The following is an 11,411-nucleotide window of genomic DNA, read 5'->3' on the forward strand; positions in this document are numbered from 1 at the left end:
TGGCAACCTCACAGTGATGACAAGAGTCCAAGGAGACCAAAAAAACAAGGAAGGGTCATTATATCACTATAGGACATTATACACGCTGCTCTATTGACGCCTATTGGAGATGCACATGAAAATCCAACATATCCACATCATGATCTTTGATTAAGAGATGCCTCTATAAAAAATGATCAGAAATACACACTTCAAAGAATAACACACTGCCTGATTTTTTCCAAATGTGCACAATAATTTATTTTCTGTTGATCTGGCACCAAAGTCAAGAAACAGTCCTGTGCATGACGCCACAAAATAGACAAATTGTAGGCTTTAAAGTTATGGTTTTGTATAGATTCAATAAATCACATATAATGTGTTAATTAGTGAGCTCCGGAGATGCTGCCAGGTGGGTTTTGTTATCTTTGGACAGAGCCAGGCGAGCTGTTCCCCCCTGTTTCCTGTCTTTATGCTAAGCTAAGCTAACAAGCGGCCTCCTCCAGCTTATTTTGACCATCAGCAAAATATTTGTCCTGTCACTATCTTTGCTGCCTGTGCTGCAGCCATCGGGGGTGTACAGTGTGAAGCGATGCACAGTTTGCAGCACTCCCTGTCATGCAGGTTTATGCCTACTCTATCCTTAGTGTGGGAGTTTGGATGGTTGCGTGGAAGTAAAATATATTTGTGAAGCCCTTTAAATGTTTATGGTCTAACCTGCACAGTCTATTATGTCATACTGAACCAACCAAAGGGCGGAGCATAGTAATGCTACAAGCTGAGGGGCAGGATGGAAAGTTTCCGTTTAAGTTTAGTCGACAAAAGTAAAATTTTAGACGACCTTTCAGTGTTGATAACATGACCCACACAAACTTAATTCGTCTCATGTTTGGCCAATTCAGCGAGTCTTAAGTAGGAGTGATAAAAGATCTGTTATTCTGTTTAATATGGAATATTTTTGTTTATATTTTCCAACATACTTTTACCCTCCAACCTTGCTGCTAGGGGTCGGGTCAATGTCTCACTTATATTACTTCTTTCTTATCATCAGTTCAGTCCTGAGGTTTAATCATTGGTTGCACATCATGTAAAGTGTTTGTTTTGGCAGACAGACCCTCAGTAGGCTGCTGTAAATGTCACACTGAGTGATTTCCTGCCCACACAGGAGGGGGGCTGTTCATATTTGCACTTCTGCACCACAGGCCTCAATAGTTATTGGACGTTTTCTATTTCTGTGCGTGTTTGTGTGCGATAGAAGGTTTATGGTCGGGTGTGTGTGTGTGTGTGTGTGTGTGTGTGTGTGTGTGTATGTTGTCAGTGGAGACGCTGCAGTTGCTGCTGTCTGCAAACCCACCTGTGTGTCCTCCGCTGTCATGCAGCGGAGGTGGGATGTCTAAAATGAATGAGTGGACAGATCATTTCAAGCTGCTGTGACTGATCATTTTAGTTTTTTAGATCTCATTCGGAGTTTGTGTATAATTTTCTGTCCTCCCTCTCTTCTTCTTTTGCTGAGCTTTTGTATGTTAAGAAGTTTTTAGAGGATGTGGTTCCCTCGGCGGTATATTGCGTGCCACGTAACTGTGCTCTAGTTCCTCCATGGAACTTCCTCAGAATAATGTCTCCACAGCCGTCTGCATGATATCAACGTATAGTATATGGCATTTTTGTACAGAAGATAGCAGTTCTTATTTTTGATGACATTTCAGAATCACAGCTGTTGTTTTCTCCAGCCTGTGTAACATCAGTGACTTCACACTGCTCTTTACAAGAAGTGCACAAGTAACTGTTAGTGTAGAAAAACAGTGCAAATAAAACAAAAAGGCCTCGTGCACATTTAGGAGTTATATATTCAAATGTTTGTTGAAAGTATTAAAATAAATGTATGTTAGCTGGTCAGGCTTCAGTCCAGGTGCACAGACACCAAACATCACTGTTCAAAAACAGAAATCACAAGTATGAAGAATTTTGTAAAATGTATGTCTTAGTACTAATCTACATTTACTACAGATTTCCTTTGCGAGACCTTGGCTGCAGGGAAAACGCCTGGAATTTGTGCTTATTATCTCAAAATATGCTTGAATCTTTTTAAAAAATATATAAATATAATATAATATAAATATACTTTACCCAGTAATAAGTAATGAGAGGGATTACAGTTTCCAAAACAATAATTATATTACAATTACTAATCCATGTAACTCTGAGTTACTGAGTTACTTTTTGTCCTAGGTAGGCCATCTGATGACAAGCTAAACAGGCTAAAAAGCTAAACAGAGGATGAGAGAGAGGAAGAGATGCACAGGTGGAAATATATTATATTATATTGCCATTATTTTGATTGTTTGTTTGTTTTTTTTGTTTGGCTCCTCGAGAGACAATATGCAGTGATTAAGTCTAATTTGAAGGGTAAACTCAGAGAAGTAAAGTTTCTAAAGAAGTGGTAAGTAAAAAGTAACTTATTTCACTTCTTGAGTAACTTGCCCAACACTGCCGACCACCTTTAGAGGGAAATATGCGGCTCTCAAGCTGATCCATAATCAAACGTGTTCACCGGCTGACTGCTGTCTTTGTTTGTCTGCTGTCTGGTGATGAGCAGGTACTGTAGGCTACAGATCAGCTGCAGACTAAAAGGACATTATAAGCTCAGGGCCAGAAGCGAAACACTGAACTGAAACTCACAAAAAAAAAAAACCCTCAATAAAGTCAAAGGAAGCAGCAGATTCAGGTGATAATTCTCTGTAGGTTTATCAGTACAAATGACACCTTTCACTTCTCCTGGCCGACAGATAGAGCTGCACATAAACCACAACAAACAGCAGTTTGTTATTTTAACACTTCAGTGTTTGTATATAAAAATAAAAGAGTAATAACATGTTAACTAGTGAGCTTTAGAGGAGCAGGTTGTTTTCCCCCGTTTCCAGTCTTTGTGCTAAGCTAAGCTAAATGGCTGCTGGCTGTAGCTCCACATTTAACAGAAGAATATCCTTCTTCTCATCCGACTTTCCATCAGAAAGTGAAAAAGCCTAAACTATTCCTTTAAGTCTAATTTGGACTAATTTGGAATCACACAGGGTTCAAAGCTAATCTTTTTTCACTTGCCTGTTTGGGTAAATGGGTCAGAAATCTACTTGCCCAAAGTCAATTTTTACTTGCCCCTGTACAAGCTGTTTTATTAGCATTTAGCAAATAACAAGAAAGTCTTTGAAATGTTAGAAAATAGTGAAAAAATCCCAGTTCAAAGTGATATCTTTAATGTCTTAGATGCCTTTTTTTGACTACAACCCAAAGATATTCCATTAACTATGATAATAAATGATGAAACGTGACAAATCTCCATATTTGAGAGGCTAAAACCAGCATTTCTACCATTTTGCATGAAACCTTGAAATTTTTCCAGTGGACAAAACACAATGCAGTGCGACGTTAGCTGTTATATTTACTATTATCAGAATGGTTCAATATTTTAACCACCTGCCCTCTCTTTTGTCCGGGGCAAGTAAAATGCCATGTTGGGTACTTAAATCTGGCAACTCACTTGCCTGACATGCCATTTTACTTCCCCGCCGACAAGCAGGCAATCCTTACCGCCGAGCCCTGCAGCATACTGAGAAGTTATCGTTGAACTTTTGCCCGATGACATCGAACAAAACCCTGAACAGAGCTTTGAGAGAAGTATCTGAATTTCTGGCACTAAAGGCACAGAAGAAGAAGAACTGCGAGTTTCATGTGAGGAAGTGTGAAGTTATTCATCACAAACCAGACAGTCGGAGCAGTTTTCAGAATCTAGAGCAGGGCGTGGGGTTACTTCAGGTAAATGTTAACCACACTGGCACATATACACCAGAGCTGCAGGCGGGTGACGGGCCGCCTGGCACACGAGTTTAACCACAGCTGGCGGCGCATTAGCCAGCAGTGTTTATCAAATATGCCACATGGGTCGTGTACTGTACAATCAAGTGATAATCCTGTGATTACAGCAACAAGATCCTTGTTTGCCGATTGTAACATCAGGATGTTGGCTCAGTGGGTTGTGCTGCTTTGATGAGTTAATGCAGCAGAGCAGGACGACAGGAGGTTTCAGGGTTGATAGAGTTTGATTCCCTGTTTATTCTCTGTGTTTGTGCACTCGTCACGCTCCACCTACTGGGATAACTCCTACAAAATGTCAGCTATTTTAAGATGACAGACTTTTAAAAGACAGGTTGAGGTGATTTTGCAGTGATTCAAAACAAATAGACTTTTCTGATCAAACTGATTTGATATTATTCAGTTCTACTTTAGAAAACATGATCAGTAAGCTTAAAATATTAAGTTGGACAAACAACTTTTCAGCCAACTTTTAATAAACTGGGAAGTCTGTTAATATGCTGGTCATGATTCATAACAAACTTTATTTAATGGGTTGATTGAACTGAAGCTGAAAGCGATTAATCAACTAGTTATTGAATTAATTGCTAACTATTTTCTATTTGATTTGAGTCATTTTTAAAGGGAAAGCTGATTCCAGCTTTTTAAATGTGAATATTTTCTCAGAGGAGGATGTGGGCTGATGCAGAATCACAAAGTGGGTTGACGACGATGCATCTCTCTCTGGCTCGCTGTCTCAGGTCTAAACTGGGTTAGTTTAGCTCTTATCCCGGCTCTCTTCCGTGATCACGGTCCAGCTTGTCTGGCTGGGTGACTCGTCTCCAAGTCCGCTGCACTAATCGAGTCCTTCTGCTTCCTTTTCCCACGTTAATGAGTGTATTTCTGTCATCTATCATGTAGATATACCTGCTGTATTTCACCATCCAACCACTGTTTGCTGAGATGTAAGCTAGCTTTAGCCTCAGTCTGTTAGCATTAACGTTACATCATGTATGCAGCTGCTAGCTAACTTTACACAAACACTTTCACAGGGTTCTTGTTTTAAAACGTGTCAGATGAAGACATTAAAATGTCAGCTGACCTCTGCTGACTCAAATCGAGTTAGCATTAGCTTACATCCAGCTACACTTATAAAATCTGCTTGTGAGTCATTATTTCAGTTGATAAAATCCACCATCGTCAGCTAGAAGATTCAAAGGCTTCATGTTTCAACAATTACTCCCATTTCGATGTTAAATCTGCCACCATTATCACCATAAACTGCATAAATGTAGTGCGAGAATGGAAAGCTTGGCAGATGTAGCAACAGTAACTAAGGGGGGCGGGGCTTAGCGAAGGGTAAATTAACTTGAATAAATAAAACTTGTATAAGTTAATGGGAAGATCAGTTGGTTCCACTATGTTCCCGTCGTTTTTCATGGGGGTCAAACTGCTGAACAACACAGGTTATCTGTGCTCATGGTCTTGACAGCTTCCACCATTGCATTTAAAGTGATAAATACCTTTATATATACGTGTCGCCAAGGAGTTGTGCAATCCTTATCTGACTGCGCACACACCCAGCAGAGCCAACAATAATTCTGAACACACGTTCCCTGGAAAAAAAAAAAATCTATAAGTCTGTGCTTGTCTTTTCGTGGTACAGTAGCAACTGCACCATCGTAACGCAGCTGTGCAAAGAGCATCGACAGTTCTTCCATTTTACCGGCAGTCGTGAGATAAGATGAAAAATTCATGATGCTCCACAGTCCGGAGGTCTGTAGAAGTATATGCAGAGCATTAAGTGGTCCAGCTCTCCTCCAGAGGAGTTTTCATGGACTTCACGGAGGACTCGTCCCACTGTTGTCTCACGAGGAGGGGCTGTGTGCAGTTTGACTCAGCACAAAACAACCATTAATGGCTGACATTGATGAAAGGTCATCGCTATCTCCTCCCACAGCGCTCCACAATCACCAGGCTGCAGCTCGCTGGTTTTGACCTTTCCCTCGTTAAAACCGAGCCTTTATTCAGGATGAGTGGGAGTGGGTGTCCTAGTTACCGTTTTTATGACAAACCAAGAATAGGGATGTTTGTGTCTGAGCCGGGGGGACGTTTGGTCAGTGGTTGGTTTACTCCCACAGTTCCTGCTCGGTGTCATGTGTGACTTTGTTGACCTTCCACCTCCAAACCGGTTATCACGACTCAACTGTGAAAAGCTTCTGTAACAAGTAGCAAGATAACAGTTACTGCAGTGTGTTTTTTTAAAGCAGTATATTTAAGATTTCTGCATTAAAATGTCTAAAACTACAAGACATATGCTATATATTTTGTTGAGCTCTGTATTTACTAGCTGCTAGTTACTATAACTTCTGTGATAACACAGGCAGTGGTGGACAAAGTACTGAAAATCTGTACTCAAGTACAAGAACTGCTGTACTAAAATATGAGAACAAACTAACTGAACACTGGCTCTAGTTACGGCCTTTTGCGTTATCCGCTAGTCTCATGGCCACTATAGCTTCTCCTTCACACATGGAAGGGGAGGGTGAGACGAACTGTTGGCAGGGAGAAAGCTCACTGCTAGATTCCTCTAATTCTTACACACCGGTCCTTCAACTTCATCAGTTATTCCGCTGTTTTGTGACTTCCACGGGTCAAACTTTGGTGGATTTGAAATAGCTTGACATTTTGGGAAACAGACTTTTCGCTTTCTTTCTAAGAGTTACATGAGAAGATCAATACCACACTCATATCTGTACAGTCAATATGAAGCTCCAGCCTGCAGCTTGGTTAGCTTAGCTTAGCAGAAAGACTGTAAGCAGGGGGAAACAGCTAGCCTGGCTCTGTCTGAGAATAAAATCCACCTACAAGCACCTCTAAAGCTCACGAATTAGCTTGACACACAGGAAGTAGCAGGTTGGAATAAGCCAACCACTGGCCGACTATTTCAGTCAGTGTTCTCCTCTCCTTACATTATCTGCATGTCGCCATTTTCAAAGTCCCTGTTGCTACGCTAAACAGCAGCCTCCAGGCTGGCAACCTGCACGCTCAAAAAGGGCAACAGCGCACATGGAAACAAGCTCATCTGTTACCTTTTCTTTTGCAGGGATTTAACCTTTTAATGCCACGTTCACCTCCCTGTGCCCAGACTTTATGCTAAGCTATAAGCTAACTGGCTAACTAATTATAAGCATATGTAAGAGTATCGATCTTCTCATCTAACTACTGGGACAAAAAGTGAGTAAGCATATTAAACTTGTTAGAAGCACAAAAACACACAGAAAACCATAAACACATTTTGTTTGGAAGTTTAAATTTTACTTCACATCCTGATAATTCACTGGCAAAGTGAGAGAACATTTCTGCTTCATCTGGCTCAGTGAACTAGCGTCACTTCTCGCGGTGTAAGCCTCTGATTATATGCGTCTAATCCATTTTAAGTTGGTCGCATTGTCACCGAGGATGTGCATCGGTCAGCTGTCAGTGTGTGGCACAATGGGGCTCCGGCAGCCAGCCGTTCAGGCCTGCATGTCACATCCTGTTTCATGATAAGTCTGACACCAGTGTCGTCCCTCCGCCTGCAGATAAACAGCTGAGCTCAGATCAGTGGTGTAACCCTCGTGCTTATGAAAGAATAGCAACAAAATGAAAAATAATTCATTTGCATGCAGAAATTGATTGGACAACAAGGGACAACAACCTGCAAGACAGTGGCACAGTTTACAGACTGATGCAGAGCCATCTGATAATTTTCCTTTGAGTATTTGTGTTACTATGACACACACAAACATCAACACACGTCAGGCAGATGTCACATTTTTGTGGTTATGATGTGTGATCATTTGATGAATCATATCTAATTATAAACAGCGCAACCTTTGCACAGATGCAGCTCCTCCGCTGTGTCCTTCTGTGTGCTTTATGGACAAACTGTCACTGCAGGTCAATAATAACTCAGTTTTTTTTTTTTTAAACAGCTGTTTCACAAAACTGTCGTGATGAAATTAAGACGTATAAAAAGGTTTTATCATCCCAGCTCCCTTCCTTTTCCTTTCCTTTTTCGAAATAAACACTTTAATCAGGATTCCCAGCAACATGTTGAGAAATTCTCCCGTACGATATCATCATGTCCTGTAGTTCTCGTTATCCGTCAGATCAAAGCAGAAGTTGCAGCTGCAGTTCTGAAAATCAAACGGAGAGGAAGAGCTTTTTGTTCCTCCATGGGCCGAAATTTCAAGAGGACAGCCACAAATTCAGATGAAGTTTAATTTTAAGTCGTGAAAACACTGAAAGCCCACCGACAGCGAAAAAAAACAGATTCACTGTGGAGTCTCTTGTCACATAAGCAGGGGAGACTGGGGGCAACTGTAACACAGTCAGCTCTTCCAATCAGAAACAAGCTGGAGTGATGACATCTACTCTTCACATGCTCAGTGGGATTCTCTCTCTGCCTCAGCTGAAGTGTTAAAAAGTTACTGTTTAAACTTACATTGATGTTAATTTTAGGTTAATGATTAAAAATTAACATGATCAAACTATGCTTCTATAGATTTCGCTTACTAGCACACAAGATACTCCAGTATCAGCACCTTGTTTATCTTTGTTTTAATATTTTTCTGGTAGAAATTGAACACATTTCACTAACTTTAAATGTAAAATTACATTTAACTCAATTGAAAAAGTTAAAATTTAATTACTGCTAGAATAATCCTCAGCAAAACAAAGACTTTTGCATTTTGACATCTAAAAAACTAGCCAACCAATTCAGTTTAATTTGCTTTATTAGCATGAATGAATCACAATATTGCCAAAGCGTTAATGATACAATTAAAAAGGCTGATAAACATTAATTAAATTCAATTATGTATTTATTAAGTGAAAGATAACTACATAACTATAAGACAAACATAACTACTATTATAGCACAAGATTTACAAAAATAATTTAGAATTTACCAATTTTGACATTACAAATTTTACCATTTACAAAACACCTTATACTACATAGTAATGTGATTACTTTGAGTGGGTTAATATGACCTGTATCAGAAAATGACTGGTGTATTTTAATTAGTCTAAGTTATGAAGGAAAGTGTAAAAAAAATGTTGCAATGGTCCCCGGGCTCCCCTACATGTAATCACCGGCTGTAGTGTCTTTATGTTGAAGCTCCTGTGTGTGTATGTTTTTCTCTCTGCAGGATGTGTACACTTCGTCATCCTTGTGTACGTAACATTTATGAATAAACAGCCACGTCGCTCATCACCCCTGAGGTGAGGAATCTGCCCACGTATAAATAAACACACCGTCTGCAGAAAGAGGAAGAGAACATCAGGTGGAGGCTGGGCGTGACCCGTGTGAGCATCACTTCACGTTTGAACTGTGGGGCGGCAGGTTTTGTGCAGAGCGGTAACAAAGGACAGAGCTGTGGTTAATAATGTGTTTGGTGTGTGTGTAATGAGACGGTACCTGTCAGAGTCAATATTTTGCATCCTCTCTTATTGGTATTTGTGTTGTCTGCTGTCTGCAGAGATGCTGTTTGAAGCTGGAGAAGGTTTAAAAATCACTGAAATCTCTCAAACGGTTCACCCCAAAATACAAAAATACATATTTTTCTTTTACCAGTTGTGCTGTTTTGGTGTGAGTTGTAGAGTTTTGGAGATTAATCAGTTGTAGAGACGTCTGCCTTCTCTGGAATATAATGGAACTAGATGACACTTGTGGTGCCCAAAGTACCAAAAAGTACATTTAAAAAATTGCACTCTCTTTCCAGAGAACATGAGCCAGTTACTTGAGTTAATCTACAGACCTCGGTGTGAGCAGTTTCATAGAGGAACTACTTTCTGTCTACCGAGATACACCTACCAAACGTTTCACCCTGCTTGTTCAGAGGAGGACTCCATTAATGTTTACATCCTGTGTTGTCACAAACCCAAGACTCTCATGCATGAATAGATGCAAACTTCTTTCTGCACAGTTGTACGGTTGATGGACGGCAGAAAAAAAATATTTCCTGCCTGAAACTGCTCACAACGAGGGCTGTGGATTATCTTGAAATATGTAGGGGTGGAAGTAGCTGATTACAAACACTCAAATGACTGTAATTAAGTTTTTTTTTTTGGGTGGGGGGGTACTTTTACTTCTATAAGTAGATTTTCAAGTCTGTACTTTTACTTGTACTTAAGTATTCATTACACCATGTAATTTATTTAGTTACTTTTAAAATCAAAGTTGAGTGCTGACTTAATATCCAATCCTGCATCTGCATTTTAGTAGCCAATCAGGTGATCTGATCACAAACGGGCCAATGAACACGGGACATATCAATGAAAAACTAAACGCCGCAGTATTTAATCAACATCTGGAGAAACAGAAGCATCTTAGACTGAATGTCTTCTATTTATAATTTAACATCAACAGTTAAATAGTAAGATAACGCTTCAATTTCCAGGTCCAATAATGTCGTGGTAACTAGGTGGTAATTACCAAGAAATATATTTGATATTTCTTAGAAATTATCCACAAACTTCATGGTAAATATGTGATCATTCACAAGTGTAGGTGGTAATTACCATTTCACAATTTAATGTTACTTGGTAATCACCACCCACCACATGACAACTGTATACTTGCTAATTATTACATAATTAACCATGAAACTTGAAGGTAATTTCTAAGAAATTTCAAAATATATTACTTGGTAATTGCCACCTATTTACCACGAAATTATGGGACCAAAGTAACTGATACTGATAGTTTTTGTGAAGAATACTTTGCACTTTTACTTGAGTATAATTCTAATACCAGTACTTTTACTTGTACTTGAGTAATATTTTAGTAATGTAACAGTACTTGTGCATGAGTACAGATTTTCAGTGCTCTTTCCACCACTGGGAGAGTGTGAGCATGGTGAATTCCTGTTGAGTTTTTCAAATATTTTTTTTTTATCCTTTGAGCACCACAAGCTGAAGGCTATTTATTCCCATTATATTGCAGAGAAGTCAGAGATCTCTGCGGCTGATATCTCCAAAACTCTGCAGCTCACACCAAAACTGTAGAGTTCAGAGGAAAAACATGTGTTTTGGACTTTTCTGGGAAGCTGGTGCCACTGTTTCCTATGTTTGTTTTTTTTTAATCCTGTTGGCTCTGCCCTCCAGGAAATCAAAGGGACGCACCTTTTCCTCGCTGTTAGTTTTTTTAAGTCACACGATTCCTTTAAGCCAAAGACAAACAGACACGCTGTTGATTCTGCTGCTTCATGGAGAAATTATGACTTCTGAACTTTGGTCCCTGCTTCTCCGACCACAGTGAACAACAGGGAGCACAGAGTCAAGTTCACACAGAGCACCTGGAGAGGGAAATCCTTAAAATACAACACAACAACAACAACAACAACAACAACAGTGAGTGTGAGTGTGAAGTGAGGTTATGAATGCATGTTTGAGGAAATCTTCTCTAACACGGGATGAGCAGAAGCATCTTTAGCTTTGCTGCTCCTCTCGACCAATCAGTGCTCTCTCTGCTCCTCAGCCAGACCTATGAACACTCCCCCCTCCTCCTCTTCCTCCTCCTCCTCCTCCTCCTCCTCC

The sequence above is a fragment of the Lutjanus erythropterus genome, chromosome 12 (assembly GCF_056507025.1).
Source record: "Lutjanus erythropterus isolate fLutEry1 chromosome 12, fLutEry1.hap2, whole genome shotgun sequence".
Classification (NCBI taxonomy): Eukaryota; Metazoa; Chordata; class Actinopteri; order Lutjaniformes; family Lutjanidae; genus Lutjanus; species Lutjanus erythropterus.